General features: G+C 39.1%; 1 protein-coding gene across 5 annotated transcripts in view; it reads left to right on the top strand.

Annotated features, from left to right (window-relative positions):
• The window catches only part of atp2b2 (ATPase plasma membrane Ca2+ transporting 2), a 115,207-nt gene that overhangs the window by 17,536 nt on the left and 72,943 nt on the right, over nucleotides 1–24,728 (top strand). For 2 of the 5 annotated variants that reach the window (XM_026167719.1, XM_026167721.1), the window contains exon 1: nucleotides 6,844–7,058. The exons of 1 other annotated variant lie outside the window; for it this stretch is intronic. The gene's annotated coding sequence lies outside the window, so the exon portion shown is untranslated. Of the gene's footprint in view, nucleotides 1–6,843; nucleotides 7,059–20,538; nucleotides 20,803–24,728 lie in introns of those variants that run through there. 2 more of the 5 variants (XM_026167722.1, XM_026167718.1) reach the window with 1 other exon arrangement.

The raw sequence follows: 24,728 nt of genomic DNA, 5'->3' as shown, positions 1-24,728 counted from the left end.
TTGAGGCAATTTTGAACCTGTTATCCTCTGTCTGTACTCAACATGCTCTTTCAAACCTCCTCAGTGGCAGCTGTTTGCACTTTTATACCATTTATCACAGCTTCAAAGCATTCTGACAAATTAAAAAAAGGAATTATTGATTTATCAATTTACATATATGAGTTTTAATATGTGTCATTGTTGTATCTGGCATTTTTGGTGTACACTAATGACTTTGGTATAGTATGAATGACCGTGAAAAGCTGTGAAACTTAAATAAAATATACAGTAAAGGTCTGAAATCTATGTCCTCCTTCACATTTTCCAAAGCCAACCAATGGCCGAATTAGAGACTTTTCCGGGCAGATTCTGGCTCCTGGACCTTATGTTTGACACCCCTGCATTAAACGGTTAAATTATTTATTTATGATCTATGAGGATATTAATTGATAATCACTGTTTTTGTGACTAACCAAGCAGATCTTATGAGAATGGCAATTTAATAATCTATTAAAATGTGCTTATATAATTAAAATGGGAAAATACTACACAGTAAAAAAGTATCACACTCATTACATTATTCAAGCCATGATTCATTATGTTAAACTCGGCTGAGGATGAATTGTATTCATTCACTACCCGCTGTACCTATCCATATGCATGTTCCTGTCTTTTTTTAATAAACTATCTGGAGCTGTCTAGCTCACAGACGTACACTACTGATTAATCTTCTGGCACAGTTTAATCCTCACACCTCACCTCAGCCGCCCATTAATTTCCCTTGGAAATGGAGGAACAAGGACTGAATATATGGCTATTTAGGAGAGAGTATGTGTGTCAGGAGCAAGAGGAGTTGTAAAGGAATAAAAAGAGCAAGGTTGTTTAGATTAATAGCTTTGGACATCCAGCTTTTCTCATCTGTACGCCGCCCAGCTAAACAGGCTTCTGGACCAGACTGCTTTGTTGGGTTATCACTGGAACAATGTTTCTGCTTTTAAAGCTTTGCATCCAAGGGGTAGCAAATCAGAGACAGGTGATGGGTTATGCCAGCAGGACTGGGCTCAAAATAGACTTCTTCCTAACAAATACCCTAACTGTATATGGTGGCATAGCTTCTTTAAACAAGCGGCTCATTTTGTAAAGTGACAAGTCCAGAAAATAAAATCTTCTCCTTTTACATTATTCTTTTTGATATAGATTACTAATTAGCAAAGGAAGAAAAGAAGATTAATTTGAATTTTAAAGACACATGTAAATAGACAGCTGGTGTATGCAATCCCAACCTCGGTGAGCCGAGAGGACATTTTCCCCTGCTTTTTGTAGAAATTGCAGTTACGAATGTCGACAGTGAGTATTGCACCCACATTGACACTCTTAGCAACACTCTCTGTAACCTTCTTAAACTTCTGTGTTTACATTTGTTAGGCGTTACAAATGAACAGTTAAATCATTCATTCAACATAGTCACAAATCGCCACAAAGCCAAAATGTCGGAGCACTTTCTGCATCTTAAACTGTGATGCGATTCAACAAAGGACACTGTATTCTATTGAATTCGGTATGCAATACTCACAGTATAACCTGTGTCCTTGCTAAAATGACTCAGCAAATGTAGTGTGAAATATCACAGAATGCCAGCATTGAATAACAGGTTATTTAATCTGATTGATGCAGTGCTAGCCAGAAAACACCAGAAATTAATGTACTGTGAATATTTTTTCACCCTTTTTATGCTGGACATGCTACTGTAAGTATAATGGTGTTCTCATTTGTTCCAATACTGCCTTGTATTATTAAAGTGGTAATGTGTATTTCCATGTGGGTCTACCCCTCGGAGTCATACAGTAGAGCCCATCTTTGTTTCTCAGTTGACCCTTGGGAAAGAATAGGATTAGCAAAAAACATGGAAAGAGGTGTTCCCGCACAGGACACATGTTTGGTTCGGTGTCTTCACATGACAGCACGCATAGAAAGACAATTTCTAAATTCATCTTGATGGCTAACTTCCTGTATTTGACACCAAGGATACAGCCTAAATTGGAAGAGCTACAGTGAGTGTTTGCTGATATTTTATGTACTGCTTGCATGATCTGTCATTGTGTAATATCTTCTTGTCCTCTGTCTCTCCTTGCCTTTGGGTTTTGTATGCATGAAGCTTAGCTAAAGACAATTCAACCGAGTTCACCCCAAGAGTCAGACAATGTCTCCCTGTCCGCTGGCTCTGTTTGTTGGAATGAGTACGTGGATGTTAGGTGTCTTGAGTTTTTGTGTGACTATCAGGGTTGTATATGTGTGTTTCTATTAGTCTTAAGGCTTATAGCTGTCCTTAGGGAACTGGAATACGTTCAAAATTACTCCCGGAAAAGGACCTATAGTAGATAAAAGTGAAGAAGAACTGGAAAAAAAGAAATAAGACAGGAAAATTGGATAGTATTGACTTCTATGCCGATTAGGAATTGGGAGTCATAGTATTAAAGAGTATTAAAAAGCTGGAAGCTTTGCTTAACAAAATGTAGACTGAAAAATCTGTTTCTCCTAGCAATATTTATCAATATACAATACTGTACACTGTACATCCCTAGGCTTTCTGAAGGTCTGTTTTTGTTTACCCACTTAAGATTGACCTATGAATCATTCAAACATAGAAAAAGGCAGCTACAGAAGTCTTGAGCCACGATATGGGCGATTGTGGCTCAAGACTTGGGAGTTTACCTTATAATCGGAAGGTTGCCGGTTCGAGCCCCGGCTTGGACAGTCTCGGTCGTTATGTCCTTGGGCACGACACTTCACCCGTTGCCTCTTGGTGATGGTCAGAGGGCCCGGTGGCACCAGTGTTCGGGCAGCCTCGCCTCTGTCAGTGTGCCCCAGGGCAGCTGTGGCTACATGTAGCTTGCCATCACCAGTGTGTGAATGTGTGACTGAATGTGTAAAGCGCTTTGGGGTTCCTACGGACTAGTAAAGCGCTATACAAATACAGGCCATTTACCATTTGTTTACCATATGAACCACTATTGTCTCTACACATAACAGACAACTTAGCAATTGACCAGTTTTGAATTGCACAATGCTACTGCCTGTCACAACAATATATAATTTTTTCCAATTTCTTTAGCCGAATCTTTGAAGAATGCAAAGATGACACAGTTTGACAGGCATAAAATAGCATTTTTGCGTGGTAATTGCAAAGTAATTCCCAAGGAGCTTTTAGCCCAAAACTTGTCATATTGTTGTATTGTGTGCAGTGTGTCCTTAAAAAATTTGAGGAAACTGGACAAGAGGAGGAGAGGAGACAGTAACAGGAACCCGTCTTTAAGAAAAAATCTGACACAGGACATGAGAGATGCATGTGGCCTTTCAGTTGATCCATATACTGCTCACTGAAGCCTCATCCAAAATGGACTCAGTGGAAGGATGGCTGTCAACAACAATAATGAGATATGCTAGATGACACGAGAATTAGACTGAAAATCAGCAGAAACAGGGCTTATGGAGGGATGAATCCAAGTTTGACATTTTTGGCTGAAATCATTGTTAGTTATGCTTGGTGAAGGTCAGGATAACAGTCACCTGTGAAACACAGTGGAGGCTCTGTCATAGTTTGGAACTGCATTTCAACCTTAATGAAATTATGAACATGTAACAAATACGGTCATATTTTCATCTTCAATGCAATACCATCTGGCAAGCATCTGATTAGTAGCAACTTACCTGGATAGAAAAACAAACAACGAGGCACTCAGTCATGGACTGACCTCCCCAGAGCCCAGACCTTAATATTACTGAAGCAGTAGAAAAGAACAGAAGGCCCTTGAATATCCTCCAAGAAACCCAGAGAACTATTCCTGAAGACTCTTGTAACGGTGGACCCAAGAAATACCAGCCGGAGCGACTTTTGACAGTGCAGAACTTTTTATTAAGCTCGGGGTTGTAGTGGACACATATACTCCGCGCTCTCTTTCTCTGCTGTCACGTCCGTCTCCGTCTGTCACTGCCAACACATAAAGAGACACAATCACTGTCAGATCCCAGCACACCTGTTCACCCCGCCCCTGCGCCGCCCCGGGAGCTCACTGCGTCACGCCTCCTCTGCAGCTGGCCAAGGACCACACCCACGCCACAACTCTTTAAAGAAACTGCAAGAAAACTTGTCTAACAGAGTTTAGGCTATGTTGAAGAATAAAGGTGGCCATACCAAATATTGACATTCAGCCAGACTTTGTTTTAAATATTGTGTACTGTATTTTCATGTATGTTTGCACTTTTTTTAAATAAACTACTTGACCTATTTCCCATTCCCCAGAAAAATATTAAGAAATGGAAGGTGTCTCAAGATTTTTGCACAGCACAGTTGTAGACCAGCTGAAGTTTCACTTTTGCTAACTGTTTAAATTTAAAGGAAATACAGACATGCAGCATGTGGGAAACGTATTAGATAAGAGTTGGGGATGCATAATGGTGACCTCTCATTGAGAGAGGTTAGAAACCTTTGGGAGTCATCTCATTAACTGCAAGCATGTGTGCCTGCCCATAGATAGACACAGCCCTGGTCTAATTTTACTCCAGCACTCAGGAGATACTCTGAGGCTTCCGCAATTAATAAGTCTAATGGTTATTGGCAGGAGCTAGAAACCACTATATGGGATGTCTGATTGACCTGAGGTAAACATGACACTTTACGGGTTAACAAATCCCTAAACTGGAAGGAAATGGAGCTTTTACTGATGGAATATAAGGTGCCATTTATAGAAAATCACAGAGAGTATTATACTAATGCGCCTTATAGTCTACTTGCATGGTTGTGATTTAATTAAGACCTATGGCACAAATTTTTCTTAAGCTAAATACACCTGGGTTTTCTCTGGTGCAAAGGCAAGCCTGCAGCATTTTTTTTTTAAATTTAACTACCCTGCAGTATTTGACGGAGTTAAAGCTGACTTTCATGTTAATGAGACAAGTGATAGTTTCATTTGAAAAGTACAGCATCTTACTTTTTAGCAAGTGCTTTAGGATCTCTTCACTCATAAAGGCAAGCAGAAAAATCAGACAAGGAAAATGATGATTTGCCACGATTCTTCCAGGTGGCAGAAACTATTGATGGTTTGTTAGACGGATATTAGCTGTGCAGGACTGTCACCTTCAGCTCTGATTGGCTGTGACGCTACTGTGCTCTTTCTCCCAGGTTTTGGTGCACTGCAGCCCTGAAATCTTGTAGACGTGCTGCATTGATATTCAGGGCCTGTTTCTGATCCCCATCACTGCTCTCATTCTCTCTCTCACCATACTTCACCATAAGCTTCTTAACTAAACTAAGTCACTATACAGGAAATAATGTTATAAAATGTGGTGAAAAGTTATCCAGTCACTACAGTACTGTATGGATCCATTCTAGGTTTTCTGTTCTGTTCTGTTCTGTTCTATTCTAGTCATGATCCCGACTTTTGCGAAGATAATTCTATTCACATTATCTGCTTTGTGTTTGTTACCTGCCAGAAACGTCTCTTCACTTCAGACACATCTGCTTCTTACTTCCCTGCAGTTACTTCCCGTTCACCCATTCACTCCCCACCACACAGGACGTTCTCGTACTCTTGTCATTTCGAAGGATGTTTCATTTCTTAAGGATGAAAAAATGTAATTAAAAGCATCTCATTTTCAAAACCAACTCAAACATTCGGTGTCATTGTTCCCAAACAAACAAGCAAAAAATTTTTTTCTCTGTCAGTCATTCTGTTGTAGGTATTACTGCTGTATTTGGAATCACTGTCTTGTTGCATGATTCAGTTTCAGTTAGGTTTTAGCTGTCAGAAAGATGGTTTCACATTTATCTCTAGAATGCTTTGGTATACAGAGTCGTTCACCTTTCAGTCACTGAGTTGTGACAATGTAATGTACACGTTGAGCAAGAGACAGGAATATAGGCATTGGTAAAGCAGAGTGTGTGTGTGTGTGTGTGTGTGTGTGTGTGTGTGGGGGGGGGGGGGGGGGGGGTGATGAAGACATAAAGAGTGTGAGGTTGTACCCTCTCTTCCTCCTCCTCCTCCTCTCTCCCTGCAAGCTGTGATAGGATAAGATCTGGGATACATGAGTGACAGTGTCATGAAACTGTTGCTGTTACCTTCTTCTGGAGCGCCTGGCTTACACAAAGGTCTTGTGTCCTGCAGCTATAATGTCCACTGGGGTGAGCTGTATCCAGGTCTGTGGGTCTTATATGGGAATCCCAATCTGCAGAATGCAAGAATGATGCATGCCCTTGAAAGTTATCCCTCCTCTACATTTTTATTCACATACTGGCTTCTTCTTTACATCTACAGCTTTTTATCGCGTTTCTGTCTTCAAGGCATTTCAAATCTTGTCCAATCACCTTCTAATTTCTAAATTCTTTGCCTTTCCTTTTTCACTTTGCCCCCCCCCCCCCCCCCTTTTCTTTTGTACATCGTTTATTTATTCACTGTACGTCCCACCAGCCCACCCCTCCTCTTTTTTTTTTTCTTTCCTATCTCTCTTCCTTCTTCTGATATTTCTAAAAACTAGGTTGCATGCATGTCTACACTGGACCTGCTGTTCTGTTCTCGGGGCAAAATGTCAATGAGAGTGAGTAAGAGACCCACAGGGATGTAGAGAACAGGATTCACCATCATATCCTCTCCTTCCTGTCTTTTATCCTCTCTATTCTTATCAATCCAGTTATCGGTCTTTCTGTCTATCTATCTTGAGTGATCCAGTCAGATAGTGGAAGATCTGCTATGCAGCACTGTCCACACACACACACTTTCTCTCTCACGCACACACACAAACACACACACACACACACACGCACACATACATACGCCCACCCCTGCTGCCTGCCGACATGGTACAGGCTGTGCATTGAGACAGCCCCAGCTGAGGCAGTAGCAGTGAGAGTGCAGCTTAGCGAGTCTCCACACACACATGCACACCTACACTCACACACACATGCACGCACACATATCGCACGTCGCTGTTGTGCCTAGTCCCCTGCTGCATGTGCCGTTGCAGTATCGTTTTTAGGTGGGATGGTTTTCACGTCACGGTGACGGTGCTTTTAACCTTTCTGCCATGTAAGTATGCGTTGCTCATGTATGAAAATGTAAATTAATCAGCACTTTTGTTTCGGGTATTTTTGTGTGTGTTTGCTGGTTCGATCATTTGCTTTTGATTCTGTTAAATAAATCAGCTGCATGTGAAGACACTGAATTGTACACATTGTTCCATGTGTGTCTCTGGTTTGTGACAAAGAGGACAAAGATAATAATGTAACCCTGTACTGTTATCCAAAATGGTCTAGGAGCAGGTGGTCTGTGAGAGAGGGAGAGGAGAGATGAGGAGATCTGTTAGAGCTGTCTGCACGATCCATCAACACGTGCATAATATATGCAGCGGTGACATTTTTTAAATATGCAGATATGTTGTACAAGTTCTGTCGGTCAATGCTGTGTGTTGGTCTTTGACTTTCAGGTGAAATCAAATGCCCTTGTCTGCAGTTTCTGTATATAAAGATGTTTTATTGCACACCCCTTCTCTCTCTCAGGCCATCTGTTGGCAGAATAAACTCTGCAGTTTCTCTTCTCTGTCATACTTACTGACTGGTTCTGGCATGGCAGCAGGTTTCACTGCTGTAGCTGATCATGTGTTTGCTGTCATTACTGCATTAGCCAACTGACTATTTGGCATGGCCACTGAATTAATTGGGAACATTATCACTTCTCCTCCTTACTCTGTTGGCTGTCAGTTTTTCTTGTCTTGCTGGCTGGGTCTGTGGCACATTCCAATCAGTGGTCAGTGAATTGGTAATTGCATTGGCTGGTTAGTTGATTGGATTTTTGCTTGTCTGATCAACTGACTGGACTGATCATCTCTGCAACTGACTGACAGGGTCAATAGCTTTTCGTCTGGTTGGCTAACCAGAATCGGACACTTTGGTTCACATGTAGTCAGTGTGACAGTTGTAAAAAAAAGTCAGCCATTTGCATAGCCACCAAGTTATTCATGCATTCATTCATACAGTCAGTCAGCAAGTCTGCCGTCCAATCATTCAGCTGTACTCTAAGATAGGCTGTCATAGGAAATTGATCGTGCCTCTATTAGGGCTGCGATGACTGTGTGACCTCAACCATCATCTCCACTGCACCAAGACAGCCGGGCAACTCAAATGAGTGTCCCCATTTTATTGCCGTGTTCTTGCTTTTTCCCCTCTTCATGTTTTGCTTGCTCGTTATGTTCAGATAATAAGACATAGATAATAAAAGTGCAAATGTGTGCATAAAAATTAAAAATGGAATACTTTGGAGGCAAAAAGAAGAAAAAAGGTAACATATTCATGAGAATTTAAAAATGTTGTGCCAAAGTGTGTATCTGTTTAGAGTAAACCTTGTGAATTCAATGTAATTACTTTAACCAAGTTTGTAACTCGCAAAAAAACCCAAATAGCAATTTCCATAGCCACTTGTTCCCCAGGATGGAAGAGTCCCTACAAATTAATACATTTTTTGTGTATAATGACCTTTAACCTGTGAAGAAATATTTATACACTAATAGTAATGGTAAATGGCCTGTATTTGTATAGCGCTTTTACTAGTCCCACCTAGGGACCCCAAAGCGCTTTACACACCCAGTCATCCACCCATTCACACACACTGTTGGAGGCAAGCTACAGTTGTAGCCACAGCTGCCCTGGGGCAGACTGACAGTAGCGAGGCTGCCATATCGCGCCATCGGCCCTTCTGGCCAACACCAGTAGGCGGTAGGTGAAGTGTCTTGCCCAAGGACACAACGACTGAGACTGTCCGAGCCGGGGCTCGAACCAGCAACCTTCCGAGTTACCTTACAAGGCGAACTCCCAACTCTTGAGCCACGATCGCCCATAATAGTGGTGGTCTTTCCTGGATGATTGTCCCTCCCTGCATCTATGGAGGTTCACTGAATTATGAGTATGAGTATTATGATACGATTCCCATATATGACCTTCACAGTCATATCATAAATGCACACAGAATGTGCTCTCCACCCTTGTTGAAAAAAAGAGTACCATCCTTCCAAAAGATTTTCAGAGAGCTGGACAATCATTTCCAAGACACATTGGATGAGTTTAGACTGCATGTGGCATGACTTTTTGTCATTTAGTTTCTTGCCTGTCTGTAAATATAAATTATTTTGTCATTGTATGATTTATTTATCACTAGGAAGGATAACTAATTACAGTCAATGCATATCACCTACAGATACAATCCATATGTTGCTCTGCTTTCTTATACACTTCTGTAGCCGAGAGTGGTGCATGCACCTCATTATTTTTGCTGTGTCATCATCACGTCTTAGGATCTTACAGCTTAAAGACAAATAAAAATGATAAGCAAGGCTAACCCTTAACCCTATTTTACCTTAAAAAAGAACTAATATGTAATGTAATGTGATCAATTCTTGCCTTAAATGACAGGAATTGATAGATAACATATAGCAACTTCATTGCTTATTTTTCTTTTATAAGCATTTCTGTCAGTGAAGGAAAGCTATTTTAAAAACCTGATTAGTGGAAAGAAGAAAAAGAGGAGACTGAGACGTATAAATATAGGATTTGGCTGAAAGGGACAAGGCTGCCATTGAGCCAGTTTAAATTCAATTCTTACTCCTACTTCAGCCAAACAATATCATGTCTGGAGTAAATGCAGCAACGAAGGCAGGAACAAGAATAAAAGGTGGAGAGGTACGATGAAACTGAATGAAAGAAGGAACATTGCAATCCAATGAGGTGGCCATCATTTTCTAGGGTTAGTGAGTATTGATATACAGTTGTGTGTGGATTGTACAAGTTAGTGGAAGTTTAAGATCTGTAATTTAAAAACCAAAATGAAACCAAAGAAAAACTTGACTTAAAATCTCTACGTGTGATTTAATGTAATTTCCATGGACTAATGATTTATTGTGCTTTATGTGCAGTTTAGAAACATTAAGTATATTAAGTAAATTATATATTTTATATATTAAGCTGAGTTCCTTAAATAGAAAAGGTATTCTGTTAAGGACAAATTCATATCAGGTACCATATCCATGCCAACTTTATTTATAAATCACTTTAAAAACAGCCTCGCAGGTAGAAGTGCTGCAGGTGATGGAATAAAAGTTTGAGCACTTTTGTTGTTGATGGTTTTTGTTTCCTCCAGTCATGAAATCTTTCAAATTTTTGAAAGAAAAATGTTTTGGCTGGTGAGACAGTGTGAAAAAAATGCACCTCTGATAACAAGTGTTCATAAGATGGGTTGAAAGCCTGGGTGTGAAGCAATTGAAGACAGCCACTTGACATTGACACCCACTTGCTTTGAGTGTAGTGACACATTAGAGAGTCCAGTGTTTTTTCTTTCCAAATTTTTCTCAGGTGAAAATACTTTTAGTTTTCCTACTGTGTGAAAATCTGACAGCACAAAGTGGGTTTGTACATAGGTGTATGACACAATGACTAATAATTTTTCCTCCATGTCTATTCCTGTCTTGTAAGCGATTATATTTTTGGTGTCTTGCCTGCTGATTGTTTGAAATCACTTTTTATAGTGTCCTGGTGATTCAGGATGTGTTTGACATGGTGAGCTGTGAGCTAGTAGTTGATGTTATTTTCTCGGCTTTCCTTTGTGTAAGTGTATAATCTGAATTGATTCCATAAAATGTTGATTCCATAAATTAAAGTTGAAATGAGATATAGATAGCCGTGTGTTGAGGACTAGAAGCACGCGTTGCTGTTTGATAATGGGACAGCAAAGGCTGAAACGTTCAGATCTTGCATCTAGGAGCTTGTGCCAATACAGCAGTGTAACACGTGACATTTGTTGGATGTGGTATTCTCTTGAAGTGAAATTGTTTGCATTGCTTCTGATAGTATTTTTTCATCTACTTTGCTTTCTTCGCTGCTAAGAATTATTATGAGGAGAAAGAAATAGTGACGTTATAAACCCAATAAAATATCATATCATCAGCAGCTCATGCTTGATGAAACATTGGTGCCGCACTTGCTAACACTAACACATACATGTAGTGTTAGCAAGCTTTTTATAAGGTCTTGGTTATTGCTTTACTGGTTACTACTACTGGTTAAAAAGACCAACTTCATTCATCATGAATTGATCATTGCAGCATGATAAATGGATGCTTTTTCTATTTTTTTCTATGTATTTGATATTTCTGTGAGAAGGTAATGAATATTTGTAATTATAATTAGGATATTTGGATTATCGCATAGAACGTGTTGAATTTGTTTATTGATGATGGGTTTTTATGTGTATTTCTATTTATTTAACTGCAGATAGAAACTAAATGTGGTGAAGTGCATCTTTCTATTTAGATGAATGTTTTTTCATACATTGCGCCTGACAGAAAGAAGAAGAAAAAAAAAAGTAAAAAAAAATCAATAAAAAAATCAAATCGAATCCACACCAGTTTTTAATCAGCAACTCTATTATTTAGACCAGTCAGTCATTTCTAAGATGTTGCAAATCAGAATGTTATTTTAACATCAACATTTTCTGTCGTCCATGAATCATGTCGTTTTTGTAACGGCAGGCTCTGAACAAGCTAGCTTAAGTTGATGTTTATCAATTTAGTAACAACAAGAGGTTGGCTGTTACTAAAGGATCTCAGAGTTATGGTTGTATAAGTACCTAATACTTGAATTTAAAGTATGATAAATTAAATAATGTTTTAGATTATTAGTATTATTAGATAAAATTAAATGTAATGGTGTCAAATGTAGGGATGTCGATCCATAAAGTTATATAGGCTAACTACTGTTAAAGTTAAATTAGTTGCTACTAATAATAAAAAAAATATCATATTTTGTTTGAATGACTTGAAAAATTTTAATTTCCAGGCAAACTTCAAAGGAAACTGTAGTGCTTCCCTTCTCTCCTCTTCTTTTGTCTACTCTCCTACATCACAGTTCGCTTCCATGTGTTGAATTTAAATAGCCCAATAACTCCCTCATGATTTTTTGAAGCCTCATCTGGAGCAAGGAGAGGGCCACGGCAGCCTTTTTTCTTTTCGTCTAGCAGTGACCTTGCAGTAGGAAGTTAATATAACATATGTGTGTGTGTGCAGGCATGTTTGTGTCCATGTGTCAGAATGCACAGAATACAGCATATGCATATACATAAGAAGTATGAGGTCTATGATTTTGCTTAATAGACGATAACTATGGGTAAATATACATGAATGAATGTATATATGGCTAATATGTCTAAATTATCAGTACATCCAATTTCCACAGGGGAAAAACAAAAACAAATCAAATTCTGCCTTTCAGTCTTCAGATTGCATCTAATCTTGATACTTAATCAAGATAAGAAAACTATGTGTCACATTATAATGTGCTTATTCAGTTCTAGTTTGAAACATGTGAAACTGAACAGACTGCTGCTGGTGCTAATTCCGGTGATAAATGGGTTCTGGTGGACTGAAATGGCTACCAGTAAAGCTTTTGTAAGCCCGCTCTTTTGTTCTATTAACAGTTAGATAGATGTGCTCTACTGCATGCATACTGCAGCCAGTATTACACAATTTCAGTTCCTTCTTATCTTCCCGCAGACAGCTGAATTCAACGTTGTCTCTTTCTCTATTTTTGGACTATTTCTCAGTGAAACCTGGAACATCGGTATGATTCCTTTTATTCTTTTGCCTGAACAGATGATTTCTACACCAGACACAGACAGTGACACAAACATATCACCACACTGAGACATTTTAGCTGTTTTGTAGATGTGCACGGTCTCATCAGGGAGATTGGTTACAGAACCAATTTGTCACATGCATTTGTCAAACTCCGCCTAATGTAAGATCCTAACAGACTCTAGTCCGTCTCCAGGAAGATTCCAGCATTATATAATGAACCACTGGTGGGCAGAGAAGCACGCAGGCACAAGGAGGTGAGCCGACAAAGGAGAAGTTTAAAGAGAGCACAGGCAGACAGATGGGATGGTTTATTTAAATCCAAGTGGGGAACAAGACAGGAAAAAATTAGAATAGTTATATTCTGATATTTAGAAGTAGACATAAAAACATAATACCTGTGAACTGATTTGATGTCACACAAGAATTTCTTTTTGTTTTCATGACTGTCTACCTGAAATGACTAAACACACACACACACACACACACACACACACACACACACACACACACACACACACACACACACACACACACACAAAAAGATGTGCATAAGTGTGCATATGTCATCTGACAGGTATAAGTAATTCTAGCCACAAGTTTCTCTGTGACCAGTATTTAAAACAGACCAGGCTTGTATACAATGAATAAATGGATGACACAGCTGGCGCTAATTAGCTTTCAGCTGGAGGATTAACAGCTTTATTTGCTTGTTTTCTGACCTGTATGTGATCATCAGTTGTACCGCACTGATTTTTTTTTAGACGTTTAAATCTTGCAACGTTAAGTCCAAATGGTGACCGGCTACAGCGTGTGTTTGGATTAGATGCTGACGAGTGCTCGCATTAGATGTTGTGCTTCCACCACACACAACACTTTGTTTTTTTTGTGTATGACTTAGATGATGATGAACGAGGTCTAGCAGTCTGCGATCCTTTTAATCCTATGCAGGCTTCCCATGTTGGACTTGTTAAAGTTAAATGTGACACCCAGTGTTTACAGCAATGTTAATATTCTAAAGCTACTTTTGGCTGCTCCCTTATTTACAAGGGTCACCACACACTCTAAAAAGGAATTCAGAGGCTTAGTAAATATCACTATAAATATAAGTTAGATGAGCCTGAGATAAAATATCCTTATAGTAATTATCTGAGTTTGATAAGTTGAAATAAATGTCTAAAATGTTAAATTATATTTTGTGTTAAATTAAGGTATTCATTTACATCTCAGGCAAAAAATTCAGTATGTGGTTCACAGAATACCTTCTTTGCATGTGCTTAATATTTTTGTTTAAAATGGAATCAAAATATTTGAGAAATAGGTGTCTATACTCATCAGTATCTTGTACTAAAATCATTAATTATTCAAATCAATATTATTTATTGTCAGCAACTACAACTGAAAAGTGTAATTAAAACATGATAACGTAGAGTAATTGAGTACCATGAGCCTTTTTCATTGTTTTGTTCATTTTGTTTTTTAAATAATCTGAGCTTTTGTGTTTGCTCTCATGGAAAAATGTTTAACATGTGGTCATTTTTCATACATGTATTATGAAAAACACAACTACATATTAGTTTGTTTGGTTTTTTAGACTTAGACTACCAGTGAAATACAATAACATTCATATTTGAATGTTAGGGGGCGGTCGTGGCTCAAGAGTTGGCAGTTTGTCTTGTAATCGGAAGGTTGCCGGTTTGAGCCCCAACACCGATAGTCTCGTTGCCTACTGGTGGTGGTCAGAGGGCCCAGTGTCTGGCAGCCTCGCCTCTGTCACTGCGCCCCAGGGCAGCTGTGGCTGCAATGTAGCTTGCCATCACCAGTGTGTGAATGTGTGTGTGAATTACTGAATGATTCACACACACATTCAGGATGACTGAATGTAGTGTAAAGCGCTTTGGGGTCCATAGGGAGTAAGTAAAGCGCTATACAAATACAGGCCATTTACCATTTCTAATATTAGGTATAATTTTAATTACGTTCGGTTTACAATATTAAGTAAATGGAACAAAATTTTGGATTAACTGACCATCTATATTTCAGTTACATTGACCAAGCAAGTCAGTGTTATTTACTCAATTTTTTCATGTTTGTGTAACAACTACAATTATTTATTTCAACTTAATATGTTTAAGCTTTAGTTATTCAATTGATCAAGTATATTGAACAGATTTGACTGGTTTTGAATCTACTCAATATTTATACGTGTAAAAGTGTTGCCTCAAAAATTCAGTTTTAGTTTTTAGAGTGCAGTGGGTACCTCCACATGTTTGATTTGTCAGATTTTTAATTCTTATGGAAGCTTGTTTCTGCCACTGAAAAAAAAAAGCGTGAATATTATGTCAAAAGTAGGGCTTAATAACTCAAAATTTGAAGATATCTTCTTAATTTCAAGCCATTTTCTCAGAAGTCTGAGTTAAGAAGTTGAAATTTTCAGCCTGAAATTTTGAGATAGTAATTTGAAATTCTGACTTTGGGATGGCAACAAAGGTATTTTTCAATAGCAGAATCAAGTTTCTCTACCTTCCTGACTAAACACCAAAGGGATTTATCTCTCTTCCTGGCTGGCTCTAATTAAACTGGAGATCTTTGACTTCTGAGCCACAGGGGGGATAACTGGTAGATCACTTGGGTTAAACTGAGTTTTGATACTTAACATTTAGTACTTGTATAGTAGTGCTGGTGTAGTGACAAATTAATTTCAGGCTCTATATTAAAGTCATCTCTAAAAATTGCCAGAAACCAGAAGGCTTCGGGCCATTCGTGCGACTCATGTGTGGCTCTGCACATTTCCTTTTCTGTGACATCTACAGATGTGAAAGAATTGCTCGAGCTGTCGTCTCTACTTCCATCATCATATACTGTAGGTAACCTCTTCTGGCAATGAAACAGCATGAACTTTTGACATTTGACATAAACCACTTTTTCTATAAACCATTGCTTACGCGCTAGACTTGGCTTTAGTGGCATTTGTGAAGAACCGACATAAAATTTCACTGTCTGTGCACATGCTCATATGAGTAGTCAGAGCCTTAGGTATATCATTATGTCAGAGATTTATCCCAAAACCAGACCTTACAAGTTGGAATTCACAGTCTCTGCCTCATGAAATCTAAGCTTTGACCATTCATCCCTGAAAATGGTGGTGACTCAAATACTTTGCAGGCTCTTTCTTGGTTTGAAACCCTCTGCAGCAAGTGCCAGGCTCAGTGTCTTTTCCTATTCACCATACCACGTGTGGACTGGACCATGTGACATAATATGTATGGATTAGTAAAATCCCCATAAGCACATGTGTCATTCACTTGTTTAATGTGATACTTTCCTTGAGGAGTAAACCAGAGTTTGAAATAAAATAAAAGAGACTTCTTGTAGGTTGGACTAGGTTCAGGCAGGTAAGGTTATGATAGCTGGATGTGAGCCTGAAGCTAAAAGGGTGTGAAAGTTGTTATCCATCAGAAAGGTCAAAAGTGAAAAGGTTGACCCCATTACATTTTCTTGGTTCTTTGTGCTCATGTTTTAATTGAGTCTGCCAGGTATTGCCTGCCATACATGTTTCTGGCGATGTTCAGGGAGGCTGTTTAATATTTGAACAATGTACCACAGATATGGGTGAGGCAGTTTAAACTGGCTTTAATTAAGAAACAAAACCTAGAGCCAGATTTATTAAGCAGTGCAAATTGGTGTGATGCTACAGTCTTCAAAAAACACACATGGAAGTGGAATGTTTTGTAGGTGCCCAAATTTATATCCAGGTCATTTTGTTAATGACAAGTGCAAGCTAATTAGAGCTGCACAAACTATTAAAATATTGAAAGAAAAATAAATAAAAGTGTATTTATGATGTTGCAGAGCTGCAAACCGCCCCACTGGCTGTTAAAATGAACACATCAGTGTTTTAAGTAATGCATCCCTGGCTTCTTGTATAGGGAAACCATATATTCTCTCTTCCTTGTTAAGCTCTGTTACATTATAAAAGTAGCGTTGCAGACCATAAATATGCAGGGTCAGCTCCAAAGATTTAGGACGAGTCAGTGGAGAGCTACAGTACAGAGCCAAAGCCTTGGCAAAGTGTACACAGCAATCCACCCGTGCCAGTTACATGCCCATTTTGATAACGTCGCCCTCTGTCATTCCAAATAAATCCACACACCTAGTGGTAACTATTGCATATATGATGTTTTGTCACTATTGCATTGTAATGTTTGCAAAATAATAAGATTTGTTTTTGTTTCGATAATAAATAAGAAAGAAAATTTAAATTCCCACCTGAAACCCTTAGTTACAGTTAAATCGGTAGATCCATCCCAACTGTCATAACGTGAAAGGCAAGCTACAACCTAGGCAGGTCACCTATCTATTGCAGCTCTAATACTGAGACAGGCAGTTAACTGTTCGTGCTCACATTCAATCACCAGTTAACCTAACCTAGAGAGAACCCACACAAGCATGCTGAAAACATTTAAATTCCACACGGAAAGGTCGTACGCGTCAGAAGGAACGATTATCCAGGTTGTGCGTATTGGCTAATGGCTATGTGACTGACTAATGAGATTGACCCCTTGCTAATTTTCAGTTTCAGCATCTCATGGCCTCATGTAACATAAACAACTGAAAAGTTGAGAGAGACTTGAATAAATAAAGTAAGGTAAAGGAGACAGCTGGCTGGAATTGCCTGTAATAAGTAAAGCTAGTAATGAAAAATGTAGTCCTTAAGATTTAAACAGGCTAGTTATAAAGGACACATTAGTTATGAAGGGCGAATTAGAGCTAATTAGAGCAAAATTATTTTTGCACTGGGCTGCGAATGTATTCACTTGAAAGTACAAAAAAGTTATTTGTTGCAAGTCTTCAAATAATGAACCAATATTATGGAAAAAAATGCTGTACTTAAAAATAACGGGAGAGACTGAGAGTGTCCAGGCAGTATAAGAAGAGCATAAAAGCATGGGCATGGCAAGAGAAAATGTCACATCGCTGTACCTGCCAAAATTGTACGGTGTGCTTCAAAAGAAGAAAAGCAAAAGTAGCAGGTGGAAGTCAGGATGCAAGCAAGAGATGGCATTGCAACAGCGACACACCAGAGATGCAAACTCATGGTCCGTCAGCAAAATATGCCTTATTCTGTCTCACTACTAAACAAGTTAACCAACAAAGTCAGCGAGTATTAGCAAGTCTGAATGGGAGTGCAGGTTGGAGAAAAAGACCTCAGTATACACGTCCTTGTTCAAGATGTGCTTATTCTACAAGTTCTAACAATTCAATGATCAATAGTTTGAAGGTATGACATTGATGTGTTGGTTATTGTAGTGGTGGTGAGGTCAGCAACAATATCTGCTTATCACCTTTTATGTGTTTTTTTTGTGGCCCATTTATCACTCTAGCTGTTGCAGACGTCCTTGATCCCTCTCCTTGTTCCAGATCTATCCTTTTCCTCTTTACCTCTTTGGATTCTTTGCATCACGTATGATTGAGACACTAGTCGTCTTCTAAAAGAATTATTTTTCTTGTATAGCTAAAAGATGCCTTTCATGAGAGCTTCACTATTTGGTGCAAATGTTTGCATTACTCACTGCCTTGTCCTCTGTCCTTTAGCCCAGTCGTTTTACAGCTATAGCATATTATCATCAGGTCTCACCTATTTGCTTCTTAATCTTAGTCTGGAGTGACACATAGCAACCCCTGCAGCCATTGGCATTGTCTGGCCAACTGACTGTCTTCAAAAGCCCCTCATCAGCTACCCCTAGCACACAACCACAAACAGAGTTAGGTCCATAAATACTTGGGCAATGGTCAGTGGATTTAAAATCAAGATGTGATTGAACTGCACACTTAGCAATTTAGAAAATGCATGTGATACAACGCCTTTTTCTTATATTTTTATAGACATTTCTCAGTTGTAAAAAAATAATTGGTTGGACTAGCATCATTTACAAGGTAAGGATTGTTTGTTTTTAATACGTGGGTGAAAATTCTTTGCAGTCATCCTTTTGCAGACTGCCTGAATTTTAGAACAAATCACCAAATGCTGTTTCCTCCCCTAAGAGGCTTTGCGAGGTCTTTAGTGCAGCTGCATTCAGTTGCTTGTTTACAGATCACAGTATAGCCTAGAGTATAGCTATGTACACTTCAGAAGTCATCCATGTAATTCTAACAGTAATCACGTTACCACCAAAGACCAGTGACCTGTTTCTACTGGCAGCCATACATGCCCATGCCATAGCATTGGCCCCACCATGTTTGACAGATGATGTGATATGGTTGAGATCATAATCTGTCTCTCTTTCCATCATTTTGATGCCGGTTCATCTTGGTTTAATCTCTCCTAAGATTGTTTTTATTTATTTTTTGCTTCCAGATCTGTTCGACTCTGGCCTTCCTGTTTTCAAGCGTAACAGCTCTCTGTATTTCCACTGATGAAGGCGTCTCTTAATTGTAGATTTTGACACTGATACACTTAGCTCTTCAAGTGTTCTGGGCTTGGTTAGAGTTTGTAGTTGCTTTTCTCAACCATAGAAATAATTTTGTCATCTTCTCTTTAACTGACTTTTGTGGGCTTTCAGGCCTTTTGGAGCTAATGAGCAAGCCAGTGCTTTGCTTCTTTTTAAAAAATAAACCAGACTGTTGATTTGGCCAGTCCTAAAATTTTTAACTGTCTAAGAGGGTTTATTTTAAGCCTAATTATAGCTTCGAGATCTCCAGTTAAAAAATATGAAATGCAAGTTTAATACTTGGAATTATCTCCTGATTTTTTGTCTGCTTAATGTCTCATGAAATATTGAGGGATCATGCCTCACCTGGCCACGAAACTGCTTGTCAGTCAATTCTAGTGTTACTTTTGTGCCTCTGAAAATAGTAGACTCTTTTAAAATAAAGCTTTAAATCTGTACTTCAATCACATCTTGATTGTTTGATCTAAAATCAGCTGCGGTGGTGTACAAAGCCAAAATGATACTACCAAGTACTCATGGACTAACTGAACAAGTACATATTCACATGGGTATTTGTTGCTCTTCCTCTTCCTGTGATACCTTTCTTGCTTTCTTTATCTTCTTTTTAGCTTGACATGGGTTGGATCTGCAGTCGTTATCGAGCTCCTGCATTGGTTAGTGAAGAAAAAATGTATTTATTTTTTGTCAGGCTCTGTCTGCACATAGTTAGCGTGACAGCTGTTTTCAACCCAATTAGAGAGCACTGATGGTGGCTGAAAGAAGAATCTCTGTGTGGTTGTTATATAACAATTCACCTCTGAGACAATGTCAGTTAATGTGTCTTTCTCTCTGTCTGGTTGTGTGTTTGTGTGTGTATGTGTGTGTATGTGTTCCACAGCAGCTGCTACCTAATGCACCATGTATTTGGGGATTCCCTGAACATTGTGCCACTGCTTATGCTGCTTATTATTTTCTTACCCCCGTTTTATGAGACAAACTGCCTTTTTTAATTGCAGAAACTGGCAGTCTTTTGCAGGTTATGCATTATGATGCTGTTTTAGTGATGGAGTTTATTGAACTTATCATACATCACTGTTTATAAGTCTTTGCATTGTAACTCAACCCCACTCAAACTACATGCAATAAATGGTACATTTGAGAAGCTTGTATTATATTTTTTTGAGACTTTGGTAGTATGCTGTTCATTTTTTCCTTTCTGTAATTTGTAGTGTTATTTTTGTCCCGCCTGCATGAACGCCTAAAAAAAAAGAGTGTTTTTAACATTTAATAAATTTAAAGCATGATGTGATTTCACGAACTTGTGAGCATTTGTGAAACTGAAATTACGATGTGACATCTGTGAACTGGCAAAGGTGCAGAACAGCTCTTACTAAAGTCTTCTGCACTATTTTATGTCACAGGCAGGGGGGGCTGTATGCCAGCTATGCTGGTGGCAATGTTGCAGTGGGCACAGCTCATACCTCAGCTCTGCCTCACTGTGCTCAAGGACATTTTGAGAGGCACAGAGAATGCACATGACTTCACTGGAGGGCAGCAAACTGCCCACTTCTTGTCAGACCAGGAACTTTACATCAAGGAGAAAGCAGCAATTATTAGAACACAGGTTCATCATTAGCACTTGTTCTTTACAGTCACAGAGCAGAAAAGAGAGACCAAGGAGAGAGAGGACTAAACATAATGCAATACATCAATGTTAGCATTAAAGGTAAGATCAATTTTAAAGTTAAATATATATTTTTATACTGTACATATTGTGCAGATTTGAAATCCGTCCTTAAAATGGTTGCAATATTGTCATCACACTGCATTTCAAAATATTATAACCTGTATCCTTGAGTGAATCTCAAGCTAAGTGTCCTAAATGGAAATCTTGCGAAGCATAATGGCTGAAAAATAGTGATAAGATAGTGGGATGACAATACATTAGTGGACTGTGCGTGCTATTTGTACTCTGTAAGTACTTAGAAATCTCTATCTGTGACAATGACATGTCACAAGCTTTATAGATAACAGCTGTTTGGTTTTATGTAAAAGGCCTTTTTTGTGTCTTACCGATAATGCGTTCCTCTGCGATTTCTTAGGAGTTAGTTAGAAGGCAAACACAATATAATGTATTATGGTCAGATGCTCTTAGCATCTGGTTGTTGGGCTCCACATTTTAATGTTGTTCCCATATGGTGTTTAAGTTCATAAAGTCCCATTAAGTGTGTTACGCACTTTAGATAAAAAGCTGTTAATTTTTGCAAAATGTGCACTTTCTCCTTCAGTGTTTAATCAGATGTTACTCATTACTCACTGTCAGCTCATGAGGGGCATGCCAACAAATATGTAGATGAACTGGCACACAGGCAGGGAATTAGACAGAAGGATAGCACAGCAGGAGGAGTTTCAGTCAGGTGCAAATAGACAGGAAAGCAAGAACACTACATCGAAATTTGTTGTATTGGGTGGCACTATATGGAGAAAAACAGGTTGGGGTGGTAGCAGTAGAACATATTGGTGTCATCAGGATGCTAAGAAATCAACAAAAGATACAAATCTTTAGCACTTTAGTTAAGAAAGACGCCTACAACATTGAAGAATGATCATACCTTTTATCAGAGTTTCATCTCAGTACGTAAGACCACCAATGGCTCCCTTTGCAGCCACAACCTCCCTTCCAAGGAAAGAGGAAATCAATTGTGCGCATAAAAGATAGTGTAAATGTCTGTATGTTTGCAGTCCATAAAAAGTAGAGCATCAGCTGCTTTGAAGTTACTCGGCTCAGGTATTAGCATTACACCTCACCTTTATCTACCCTCTGCTTTGCACTTTCTCTGCTTTCCCCTCTTTATTTCATGATTATGTATCACTCATTCAAACTCTTCCTTTCATCTATGCCTTCCTCCATCTTTCAACTTTCCTCCCTTGGCTGTCTCCGGGTTCCTTTTTTCTCTCTCCCTTCCTCTCATCTTATCTCCCACTCTTGCATGTGACTATAATTTAAAGATAGCCAACTGCACACCAGCAGAGTATAACACCACCATCACCAGCAGCAATGTGACAACATGAAGCTTGAAATACAAAGCTTCACGTGGTCCGTAATAAACAGATGTTGTTAAATGAGCTGCACTGACATTCTGCAGTATATTAGTCACGTTGCGCTTCATCCTGCAAGCCAATCTGGAATCAAGCTCTAGTTTGGATTAGATTTTAGCAACTTGTTGATTTTCCAGTTTTCTTTGGCAACTCATTCCTAAAAAATGTCTTTAAACTAGTTTCAGACCAATCAATATGTAGTTTAAATCCTATTATGGATAGATTAAGCAGTGTTTTATCCCCTTTTATCTCTGTGATTAGGGAATGCACCCATTCAACTTTTTTCATCAATGATAGAATATTGATACCTTGAGTACCCATCTGATACCAGTGTTAAATAAATAAGCTGTATTTGTGACAGAAGGGTAGCAACAGGAGTCAAAAGAGATGGTTTACAAGATGTTAGTGAGACCTGCTATGATGCATGGTTTGGAGAGGGTGACGCTGAGAAAAAGACAGAAGGCTGAGCTGGAGGTGGCAAAGTTAAATATGTTAATATTTTTGTTTCGAGTGGCCCGGATGGACGGGATTAGAAGTGAGTACATCAGAGGGACAATTCAGGCTGAGCGATTTGGAGTTAGAGAGGTAAGACTGAGACAGTTTGGGCGTGTGCAGAGGAGAGATAGAGGATATATTGGACAAATGATGTTGAATATGGGAGGGTGAAAAGGGGAAGACCACACAGAAGATTCATGGATATAGTGAAGAAGAAGCAGAGGGCTAGTGTTACAGAAGAGGAAGCTAGGGACAGGGCGTTGGAGGCAGATGATCCAATTTGGCGACCCCTAAAGTTAGTAGCTGAAAGCAGGAGAGCAATTTCTCACTGTGAGGCTGTGAAACATTAGTTCATGTGTACGTTTCCATCAGGATTGACTTAAACATTGCTAAATTTGCTAAATAAAATCTAGCAAAAAATCCCGTCCAAAAAAGAACATTTCCTGAATTGATATGTATCAGTAAAATTAAAGAAGAGGCAAGAAAAAATTTATTACTTTAACAGTTTGTTTATCTGCACTCATCTCACTTCAGCTCAAATGAAGTCATTAGCCGTCTGCATACTGCAGTCATTTATAGTTGCAAGTTAAATGAAATCTTCCCAATAAGTGTGAAAACAACACTACTTTTTCCTCTCTGACCATGCATTAGGGAAAGTGAGCCAGAAAGCGAGCTGGAAAGAGAAGCTTAAGCACTCCCCTCATTGGAGCTTTTCCATCACTTGAACGCACAGTTAACACACTTTGCAGTTAAATAATAAAACTTGTTCAAACATACAGAGAAAAGCTGTTGGTCTCCAAACTGCACCTATTTCAGCTATGTTAGCTAAGCCTCAGATGCTGGTAAATTAAATACATAAGAACATAGACCTGAACTGAAAGATCAGCCCATACTGTAGATCGACAAGTTGTCATCAATGTCTGATCCAACCTTTTGGATCAGGACTCTTCTGATATCTGATACAAATGTGGGATTGTTGCATCCCTACTAATGATCAATACTCAAGTCAGGTCTTTTGATCTAATGATCAGTTTTTCTTAATTGTTATTGGGTATGCTGGTAAACCCCGGAACAGTCTGTGCTTTGCCAGTTCAGATTTGCAGTTTCACAGTCTACAGGATGCACAGCCTAGTTTGTTTCCATTTGTCTCATCTGATTATCACTTTGGCTTACTGACTGATTTGCTGATAAATATAAACTTGCAGGGCATGATAATCTTTGTTACAGTGCAGGTCTACCAGCATAAAAGTGATAGTGGCCATGTCCCTGTCTTTTGCAGGTGGTCCATCTGGTGCAAAAGAGAATTACCTGTGATGTCGTTTCTGTTCTCATTCAACCACACACACACACACATTCTGGGAGAGCATTTGTTTACTTTCATCTGACAGTTTTGGAGGATCTTGCAGGCGCAGATGTCTGCCTTGGCACGCACACAGTAACGCCAACATTGATTGGACCTGAGGGGCAGGCGAGGGGTAGGGGCGCAGTATAAAAAGTTTGAGAAAAAACAGAAAGGAACATCCAGTCTTTCAAGTTCACCAAATCAAGAAACCATCAAACACTGTTCATCACAAATGTAATTAATATGCTGGTTGTTAAAAACAGAACATTTTTCTGAGTTGGAATCACTTTCTGTAATCAGCTTTACTAAAAGGGTGAACACATTTGTTGAGTCGTAATGTCCGAGTGGCTTTGCCATTGCCGTCTAACTCTATAACTTCAAAAACAGCTGGAGCTCATTAGCATGCAGCGCTGGAGCCTGTGGAGTTACACAGTGCATCCATCCCACAGATGCATATTCACATGTTGGCAGGGTCTCTCAACACCATTCTGTGACAAGGTCGTGTCCTGCTGTTTCCAAGCACACTGTTGTGTCATTGTGTGACTAGTCCTATCATCACACTTGAATGTACACCTTGCTCACTGTGTTAGTCTGGCCAGTTTAAGCAGGTATATCCCTAGTAGTTTATTCCCATGGCTGCTTCCAAACAGGAACAAATGTGCAGACAAATGTCATAATGTCCTGTCTGTGGCTGACTTATAAATAGGGACAAACAG

This window comes from Astatotilapia calliptera, chromosome 5 (assembly GCF_900246225.1).
Source record: "Astatotilapia calliptera chromosome 5, fAstCal1.2, whole genome shotgun sequence".
NCBI classification, from domain to species: domain Eukaryota; kingdom Metazoa; phylum Chordata; class Actinopteri; order Cichliformes; family Cichlidae; genus Astatotilapia; species Astatotilapia calliptera.
Note: the sequence above shows the minus strand (reverse complement) of the source record. Positions and strands in the feature narration are given on the sequence as shown.